The sequence below is a fragment of the Thalia democratica genome, unplaced genomic scaffold (assembly GCF_965202585.1).
Source record: "Thalia democratica unplaced genomic scaffold, ktThaDemo2.hap1.1 HAP1_SCAFFOLD_253, whole genome shotgun sequence".
Taxonomy (NCBI): domain Eukaryota; kingdom Metazoa; phylum Chordata; class Thaliacea; order Salpida; family Salpidae; genus Thalia; species Thalia democratica.
This window is the reverse complement of record NW_028139367.1, coordinates 5,001-15,000: the sequence shown is the minus strand read 5'-3', so window position 1 is coordinate 15,000 and position 10,000 is coordinate 5,001. Positions and strand designations below refer to the sequence as shown.

General features: G+C 30.7%; 4 non-coding genes across 4 annotated transcripts; all 4 read left to right on the top strand.

Moving 5' to 3' along the window:
• Positions 1-447: 447 nt before the first annotated feature.
• LOC145846019 (5S ribosomal RNA) lies at positions 448-566 on the top strand. The gene has a single exon (XR_014370614.1). It is a non-coding gene; the product is annotated as a 5S ribosomal RNA (ribosomal RNA).
• Positions 567-3,421: 2,855 nt separating this feature from the next.
• On the top strand, positions 3,422-3,540 carry LOC145846018 (5S ribosomal RNA). Its single transcript, XR_014370613.1, has one exon. It is a non-coding gene; the product is annotated as a 5S ribosomal RNA (ribosomal RNA).
• Positions 3,541-7,659: 4,119 nt separating this feature from the next.
• On the top strand, positions 7,660-9,467 carry LOC145846049 (small subunit ribosomal RNA). Its single transcript, XR_014370642.1, has one exon. It is a non-coding gene; the product is annotated as a small subunit ribosomal RNA (ribosomal RNA).
• Positions 9,468-9,649: 182 nt separating this feature from the next.
• On the top strand, positions 9,650-9,802 carry LOC145846027 (5.8S ribosomal RNA). The gene has a single exon (XR_014370621.1). It is a non-coding gene; the product is annotated as a 5.8S ribosomal RNA (ribosomal RNA).
• The last annotated feature ends 198 nt before the right edge of the window (positions 9,803-10,000 follow it).

Genomic DNA, 10,000 nt, shown 5'->3' with positions numbered 1-10,000 from the left:
TCAAATATTTTATTACCTAAAATTAAGTTAATCGTAAAATCTGATGTAGTATGAGATATTCTTTAGAAACTAGCTATAAATATTCTTGAAGTAAAACAAAACCATCTATAAATAGAACAATGAGAAATAGTAAAACAAACTAAACACAACATGTTTATTTTAACATTATTTTTTATTTAGTTTAATCACTTAATAAACTTTACTTCTAATCATAGTATTTAATATAGAATATAGTTAACAATCTTTTAAACGAAGTCTTAAATAAAGTTACAGGGAGTAATCGTAATTAAAACACCAAAAAAAAAGGTTTTAATAAAAAAAATACTTACATCAAGTTAAAATTTTATAAGGATTAATTTTAAAATATCAAATTGATTGTAAATCAAGTGCAAATAGGTTTTTTAAACAAACCGAAGGGTTTATAAAGGCTTGTAAACGCTTTCAAACGCCTACGACCATACCACACTGAGCACACCCCATCTCGTCCGATCTGGGAAGTTAAGCAGTGTCGGGCGTGGTTAGTACTTAGATGGGTGACCGCTTGGGAATACCACGTGCCGTAGGCTTTTGCTTTTTGAATTCATCTTTTTTGTACTATTTTTCTTTCTGACCTATTTATACTTATTACTCGTTTATTTACATTTCTTTAACGCTTAAAAGAAAAGTAAATTCTAGTTATTAGCAAATAAAAACGTAAGCCAATCAGATAACGTTATTTGCTGTTTAAACCAATTAGAGCGCTAAAAAAGTGGTTTGACCAGTTTGAGATATCGAAAAAATAATGGCACCATCTTGTAGAGTACAATTTTCTGAGTTAAAATTAATACAATTAGTCTTTTATACTAAAACTTAAAAGTTTTTTTGTCCAAAAACAAATAAAAGCGTGGCTACTTGAAAAATCAAACGAAAATAAATTTTGCACTTTTGTATTGTGAGTCATAATAAGTTATTTACTGTTACCAACAGATACTAGCAAAAGCTTTTTAAAGTTTTGTATTAACTTAATGTATTTGTAATTACTTTTACTTAATAGAAACTATTGAATTACGTTTACTTAGTTTACTTTTGTATGTGTATTAAATATATAGCAATTTTGTTTGAACTTAAATAAGGACTATTAAACTATTAAAAGAAAACTATCAAAGTTTACTAACTCAAAAGCTAAATCTTAGTTATATTGTTATAAGCATTTATGTTGTAATTTACTAATAACTAAATGAGTTTATTTCAAACAAAAAGAATTAAATAATGTTATGTTATGTCAAGCCTACTATATGAGGTATATAGGTATATAAGGTATACAAGCTTATGTTTGAAAGTTATAATAATTAAAATAAAAATAAATATTTAGTTGGTAAAATTTGTATGTTTTAATATGCTTTGAAATTAGAGTTAGTATAGATGTTTTTTTTTAAATATAATAAATATAAGTATTTAGTTACTAATAATAAACTAAAATACCAATTTTGTAGTTATTACAAAAAAAAAAACTTATCTTACTTAAAGTTCACTGTAATTGAAACATTATACAAAAGCTTTATAATTATAAGCTTTGAATAATTCTATTTGAATAAATAATAGATTCATAACTATATTCATGTTTGCATATTTAAATTATAAAAAGTTAGTGTTTTGTGTATTGACTTTATGATTATTTTATTTTAGTAACTGTTAGTTTTATACTTTAATAAAAGAAATATGGTTAACAAGTAAGTTAAAAATGAAAGAAGCATAAAAAAACACACTAATTAACTGCTTATTCAATAGTTTGATTATTTAATTATTTTTCTGTTATATAGTTCAATCGTATTGTATAAAAAATACAGAGGTTTAAAGTAAGTTAGAATAAAAATAAAACAAAACATATAAAATAAGCATTAGTTAAAATACATAGTTTTTTTTTCTAAGAAAATTTAATTCTTTAATAATAAGTAGTAATTTAAATAAAAAATAATACAAATAAAGTTATACAATATATATACAATAGTTTGTCAAACTAGGCAAAAAACAAACTAGGCAAAAAACCTACAAAGTAGGCCACCACTACAATCCAATGTTCCAACTGGAAATTCAATGAGATCGTTACTGTACTTGTGATGAACGTTGATAATCCCCAAGATTGTAAGTCGAAGGCCTTACCCAACCTAACCAGCGCACTGGTTTTCTTACAACTGAATTAATCAACATTTATTATTGAATATAATCATTATTGATAGATAGAGGAATGTTGACAATCAACAACAGATTGTAGGTCAAAGGCATTACTCGACCCAAGTACCCACAACCTAGATTGAACAACATTTATTAGATAGATTTGTTTATTGATAGATAGAGGAATATTGTCAATCCACAACAGATTGTAAGTCAAAGGCATTACTCGACCCAAGTACCCACAACCTAGATTGAACAACATTTGTTAGATAGATTAGTTAGATAGATAAATAGTACAGTATAATCTCAAAGAATTTGAAGCCCGAACATTGAACGATAGTGGTGTTTCGTGACGACTAGCGGGATTCGATCTTACAACCTTCTGCTTATGAGTCAGCTGATAAGACCACTGACCCACCGCGCCACGACAAAGATAAAGAAATATTTTGCTATATAAATAGGTTGATTTTTATAATTTTGTTATACAGTGTCAATTACAGTGAACTTCAAGTAAGATATACATATTTATATACATAGTATATATATTTCCGAGTCTGACTTTGAGTACTTTTTATATATTATTAACAAGATTTTTTAGGAGTAATATCTGTTTAGTTCTTTAATATATCTTTAAAATAATAATATTTTTTAAGGTGTTTAAAACTTTTAGAAGCTGTATGTAATGTCTTTTAGTTTAATAGTTCTTTTAAATTAGTAAAAAAAATAAACATGGTTGAGTTATCAAATTAAACAAAATAGAACGTCAAGTATTTAATTACTAAAATTAATTTAATTAAAAAAAAAATCTCAGGTAATCTAAAATGTCAGGAATTATTTAAAAATAAATATAAATTTAAAACTTATTATATTGAAAAGATTGATGAATAATACTCTTGAATGTATGCAATGTTTGTATTTGTAATGCAATAACATAAATGGATAGATCAATGACAAATTGTAAACATATTGTATTATTTTATTTTACGATTTTATTTTATTTATTTAATAATTCAATAAACTTTACTTCTACTTTTCCTGGTCTTAGGTAATTTATAGATAACAATTATTTAAACAAACACTTTTGTACAGTTACAATACAGTTTTAGTACAGTTTGGGAGTAACTGTTGATTAAAAAAACAAAAAAAAGTTAATTCAGGTTAAAATTTTATAAGGAATAATTTTAAAATATCAAATTGATTGTAAATCAAGTGCAAATAGGTTTTTTAAATAAACCGAAGGGTTTATAAAGGCTTGTAAACGCCTTCAAACGCCTACGACCATACCACACTGAGCACACCCCATCTCGTCCGATCTGGGAAGTTAAGCAGTGTCGGGCGTGGTTAGTACTTAGATGGGTGACCGCTTGGGAATACCACGTGCCGTAGGCCTTTGCTTTTTGAATTCATCTTTTTTGTACTATTTTTCTTTCTGACCTATTTATACTTATTACTCGTTTATTTACATTTCTTTAACGCTTAAAAGAAAAGTAAATTCTAGTTATTAGCAAATAAAAACGTAAGCCAATCAGATAACGTTATTTGCTGTTTAAACCAATTAGAGCGCTAAAAAAGTGGTTTGACCAGTTTGAGATATCGAAAAAATAATGGCACCATCTTGTAGAGTACAATTTTCTGAGTTAAAATTAATACAATTAGTCTTTTATACTAAAACTTTAAAGTCTTTTTGTCCAAAAACAAATAAAAGCGTGGCTACTTGAAAAATCAAACGAAAATAAATTTTGCACTTTTGTATTGTGAGTCATAATAAGTTATTTACTGTTACCAACAGATACTAGCAAAAGCTTTTTAAAGTTTTGTATTAACTTAATGTATTTGTACTTAGTTTAAATTAATAGAGTTTATTTGGTTTACTTTATTATGTGTATTGAATGTGCTAGTATCTAAAAATAAATACAACTAAAACAAAACAAACAAGGAGAGTACTTGAATAGAACCAACACAATTTACAGACCAGTTGTGTACTAAATTTAAAGAAATTCTGAATAGTGAATATGCAATTATTATTATAAGTTCAAAGTTCACTTTAATTTAAATTAATGTATTTTGTAAATTGGTTTTATTTAATACGATAGTAGTGAATTACTTTATTTAATTTACTTTAGTATGTGTTGTATAACTTTATTTAAACCAGAAGCAAAACGGGATTATACTTTCAATAAACTACACAATTTACAGACCAGTTGTGTACTAAATAAAAAGCTATTGTGAATAGTGAATATGCAATTATTATTATAAGTTTATAAGTTCACAGTTTACAAAAGCTTTAGAATTTAGTTATTATTTGTTCATATTTGCATATCTAATTTATGAAAAGTTAGTGTTATGTGTATTGGCTTTTTAATTTCTTTATTTGTAGAACTGTTAGTTTTATATTCTAAAGAAACATTTTTAAATAAATATGTTTAACAAGTAACTTAAAAATGGAAGAAATATATTGTATATATTGTGAACTGTTTATATTTATTCTAGCTATTTGCTTAGTGTATTTATTAATGTGATTATTTTATTTTGTTGTTTGTCTTATAGTTTAATCGTATTGTGTTGAAATATATATAACAAATACAGAGGTTTAAAGTAAGTTTAAATGAAAATAAAATAAGACATATAGTTGAAATATAAGTTTAAAAAAATAGTTTTTTTTTTTTATTTCTTTGTTTGTTTGATTGTTTGTTTATTATATAATCGCGACGTGTCATTTTATTACTTTTAAGCATACTAAATATAATAATAGGTATAGTTATAGGAAAAATTCAATTAGTTTCTAATGTAATAAAAAAGTTTATTTCCACAAATAAATAAATACCTGAAAAATCAAATGAAAAATAAATTTCGCACTCTTGTATTGTGAGTCATAATAGGTTATTTACTGTTACCAACAGATACTAGCGAAGGCTTTTTAAAGTTCTATGTTAATTCAATGTATTTGTACTTAGTTTTATTAAAATGACAGTATTGATGGTTACGTTTATTAAGTATGTTTATTTAACGTTATGTAACTCAAGTAAAACCAGAAGCAAATAAGGAGACTACTTTCAATAAACTACACAATTTACATACCAATTGTATACTAAACTTAAAGCTATTCTATTTTATTCTTGATAGTTATTTTAAAGTTATTAAATTATACAAATGTATTTTGTAAAGTAGTTTTATAAAGTTACTATAGTTTATTTAACTTACTATAGTATGTGTTATATAACTTTAATTAAACCAGAAGCAAAAAGGGAGACTACTTTAAATAAACTACACCATTTATTGTTATATATAACTCTAATAAAACCAGAAGCAAAAAGGGAGACTACTTTAAATGAACTACACAAATTAAAAATATATTATTATTTATAAATCAATCGTGTTGTGTTTCAAAATACATTTTTCAAATAATGTTTTACAAGTATTTATCAGTTATTTAGTTTTCTTTTTATAGTTTAGCCGTATTGTTTTATTTATTTGTTATTATTTTTATTTAATTGTTTGCTTATTATATTTATCGCCATGTGCTTAAAAAATAAAACAACTATAAAGGTTAAAAAAGTAAGTTTAAATAAAAATAAAATGAAACATATAAAATAAGTTTATGATTTTTTTATTATTATTATTATTATTATTTAATTGTTTGCTTGTTATATTTATCGCGATGTGCTTAAAAGAATAGAACAAATACAAAGGTTTAAATTGTAAGTTTTAAATAAAATAAAATGAAACATACAAAATAAGCTTATGATTTTTTATTATTATTATTATTATTATTATTATTTTTATTTCATTGTTTGTTTAATATATCTATCGCGATGTGCTTAAAAAATAAAACAACTATAAAGGTTTAAAAAGTAAGTTTAAATAAAGATAAAATGAAACATATAAAATAAGCTTATGTTTGATTTTTTTATTTTACTTTTATTAAATTGTTTGCTTATTATATTTATCGCGATGTGCTTAAAAGAATAGAACAAATACAAAGGTTTAAATTGTAAGTTTTAAATAAAATAAAATGAAACATACAAAATAAGCTTATGATTTTTTATTATTATTATTATTATTATTATTATTTTTATTTCATTGTTTGTTTAATATATCTATCGCGATGTGCTTAAAAAATAAAACAACTATAAAGGTTTAAAAAGTAAGTTTAAATAAAGATAAAATGAAACATATAAAATAAGCTTATGTTTGATTTTTTTATTTTACTTTTATTAAATTGTTTGCTTATTATATTTATCGCGATGTGCTTAAAAGAATAGAACAAATACAAAGGTTTAAATTGTAAGTTTTAAATAAAATAAAATGAAACATACAAAATAAGCTTATGATTTATTATTATTATTATTATTATTATTATTATTATTATTATTATTATTATTATTTTTATTTCATTGTTTGTTTATTATATCTATCGCGATGTGCTTAAAAAATAAAACAACTATATTAAAAAGTAAGTTTAAATAAAGATAAAATGTAACATATAAAATAAGCTTATGTTTGATTTTTTTATTTTATTTTCATTTAATTGTTTGTTTATTATATTTATCGCAATCTGCTTAAAAAAATAAAACGAGTATTAAGGTTTGAAAAGTAAGTTTAAATAAAAATAAAATAAAACATATAAAATAAGCTTATGTTTTTTTTTTTTTTTTTTATTATTATTATTTTTATTCAATTTTTTGTTTATTATACTTATCGCAATGTGCTTAAAACGATAAAACAAATATAAAGATTTAAAAAGTACGCTTAAATAAAAAATAATACAAATAAAGTTTATTTATAATAAATATATATATTTAAAACATTAAAAAAAGTAGTTTATACATATTTTTATTTATTTATTTCTTTTAAACATATTAAATAAAGTATAAAAAAGTATTAAAACATTTAAACGTAGCATAAATAAGCTTAAAACATTAAAATAATCGAAAAGAAACAAAGAAATTGAAAAAAATCGGAAAAAATCGGCAAAAAAAGTTCAACAGCAACATTTGAGCATCATACACGTATGCATTACTTTACACTAGTGAGAGAGACGTGTTTGTGCGTTCGGTCGACTTGACGAGAAAGCGGGCTTAAAGCATTACTGTTTAGCACCCGAGGCGCGGCTATTGCAGCGGCGGCGAACGTGCTATGTAAACGCATTGGAGCAGCGTATGAAAAACTACAAGCGTCCAGCGGCGGTAGGCTTATAGCTTTGCGAAGTCGTCGAGACGAGTAGCCGACGCAGGCAGGCACGGCTCGAGGCGGGTAACTGCAGCAGACAGATGGCGTGTTGCTGCTGACGAGTTAACCGGCAGAAGGCAAACGGTTGGTCGGGAGAAAGAACAGTCAGTTGTATAGCTGCATGCTGCAGTCGACGCGGGCTGGCGCTTTAAACAGCAAAAGGCCGGCGCCGACTTTCAGTAACGTTCGCAAGGCTTTTAAGCCGAGTGATAGAAAAGGTCTGTATTTATACAGTAAAAACGCTCAGTCGAGCAACGGGTTTAAACGCCCTCGGATAGTTATCTGGTTGATCCTGCCAGTAGTCATATGCTTGTCTCAAAGATTAAGCCATGCAAGTGTAAGTACGAGCTCACGTACAGTGAAACTGCGAATGGCTCATTAAATCAGTTATGGTTCATTTGATTGTACGCTTTTACATGGATAACTGTGGCAATTCTAGAGCTAATACATGCGTAAAGCGCCGAACTGACGTGAGGCGCGCATTTATCAGACCAAAACTAACCGGCTTTCGGGTCGTTACAATGGTGACTCTGGATAAGCTTGCGGATCGCACGGCCTAGTGCTGGCGACATCTCATTAAAGCAACTGCCCTATCAACTATCGTCGGTACGGTATCGGCCTACCGAGGTTGTAACGGGTGACGGAGAATCAGGGTTCGATTCCGGAGAGGGAGCCTGAGAAACGGCTACCACATCCAAGGAAGGCAGCAGGCGCGCAAATTACCCATTCCCGGCTCGGGGAGGTAGTGACGAAAAATAACAATGCAGACCTCGTACGAGGTCCTGCAATTGGAATGAGTACACTTTAAACTTTTTAACGAGTATCCATTGGAGGGCAAGTCTGGTGCCAGCAGCCGCGGTAATTCCAGCTCCAAAAGTGTATATTTAAGTTGTTGCGGTTGAAAAGCTCGTAGTTGGATATAGGGACGGCGAGGTTGGTCGGTCGAAAGGCTAGCACTGGCCTCGTTGTTCTTGTTGGTCGGTGCCTTCGCGGTGCTCTTAACTGAGTGTTGCGGTGGTCCGGCAAGTTTACCTTGAAAAAATTAGAGTGTTCAAAGCAGGCTTTACGCTTGTATAATGTTGCATGGAATAATGGAATAGGACCTCGGTTCTATTTTGTTGGTTTTCGGAGCACGAGGTAATGATTAATAGGAACGGACGGGGGCATCCGTACTGTGCCGTTAGAGGTGAAATTCTTGGATCGGCGCAAGACGAACGACTGCGAAAGCATTTGCCAAGAATGTTTTCTTTAATCAAGAGCGAAAGTCAGAGGTTCGAAGACGATCAGATACCGTCCTAGTTCTGACCTTAAACGATGCCGACTAGCGATCGGGCAGTGTCGAACTTAAGAACTGTCCGGCAGCTTCCGGGAAACCAAAGTCTTTGGGTTCCGGGGGAAGTATGGTTGCAAAGCTGAAACTTAAAGGAATTGACGGAAGGGCACCACCAGGAGTGGAGCCTGCGGCTTAATTTGACTCAACACGGGAAATCTCACCCGGCCCGGACACAGCGAGGATTGACAGATTGAGAGCTCTTTCTTGATTCTGTGGGTGGTGGTGCATGGCCGTTCTTAGTTGGTGGAGCGATTTGTCTGGTTAATTCCGATAACGAACGAGACTCTTACTTGCTAAATAGCTGCTCGACCCATTGGGTCGGAGACAACTTCTTAGAGGGACTAGTGGCGTTTAGCCACACGAGATTGAGCAATAACAGGTCTGTGATGCCCTTAGATGTTCGGGGCCGCACGCGCGCTACACTGACCGGATCATCGTGTGTTCCCTAGGCCGAAAGGTCCGGGTAATCCGTTGAACCCCGGTCGTGCTAGGGATAGGGACTTGCAATTGTTTCCCTTGAACGAGGAATTCCCAGTAAGCGCGAGTCATTAGCTTGCGTTGATTACGTCCCTGCCCTTTGTACACACCGCCCGTCGCTACTACCGATTGAATGGTTTAGTGAGGTCCTCCGATTGAGCCTGGTACGTGCGGCAACGCACTCGCCGGTGTTCGAAAAGACGATCGAACTTGATCATTTAGAGGAAGTAAAAGTCGTAACAAGGTTTCCGTAGGTGAACCTGCGGAAGGATCATTAACGAATCGAAATTTGATTTCAAGCGACGTCTCTTCTTCGAAGGGACCGAGCCCTGTAACTGTTATAGTTCGGTCGCGTTGCTTCCTGACAGCGGGAGTAATAATTCAGCACGCAAGTGCTGGCGCGGCCGCTTCTTTTTGAACACAATTTTTTGGTTGCATTGAGATTGATTAACACGAGAGATCTCTTAGCGGTGGATCACTCGGCTCGAGCGTCGATGAAGGACGGAGCTAGCTCCGAGAAGTAATGTGAATTGCAGGACACATTGAGCATCGATATTCTGAACGCGTATTGCGGCCTCGGGTAATCCTGGGGCCACGTCCGTCTCAGGGTCTTTAACACACCGATCCTTTCATTAGTTTGAAAGTGCCTGCGACTCGTTTCTTAATTAAGGAGCGTGTCGTCAAAGACAGCTGGTCTGGCGATTTCACAGCTGAAGCGTGAGCAGCCTGCTGGCCTCGGGTGAGGTAGCAACGACGGTAGGTGCTCGAGAATAAGTTAAGTGACTTCAAAAGGCCGACGTACAAAGCGCA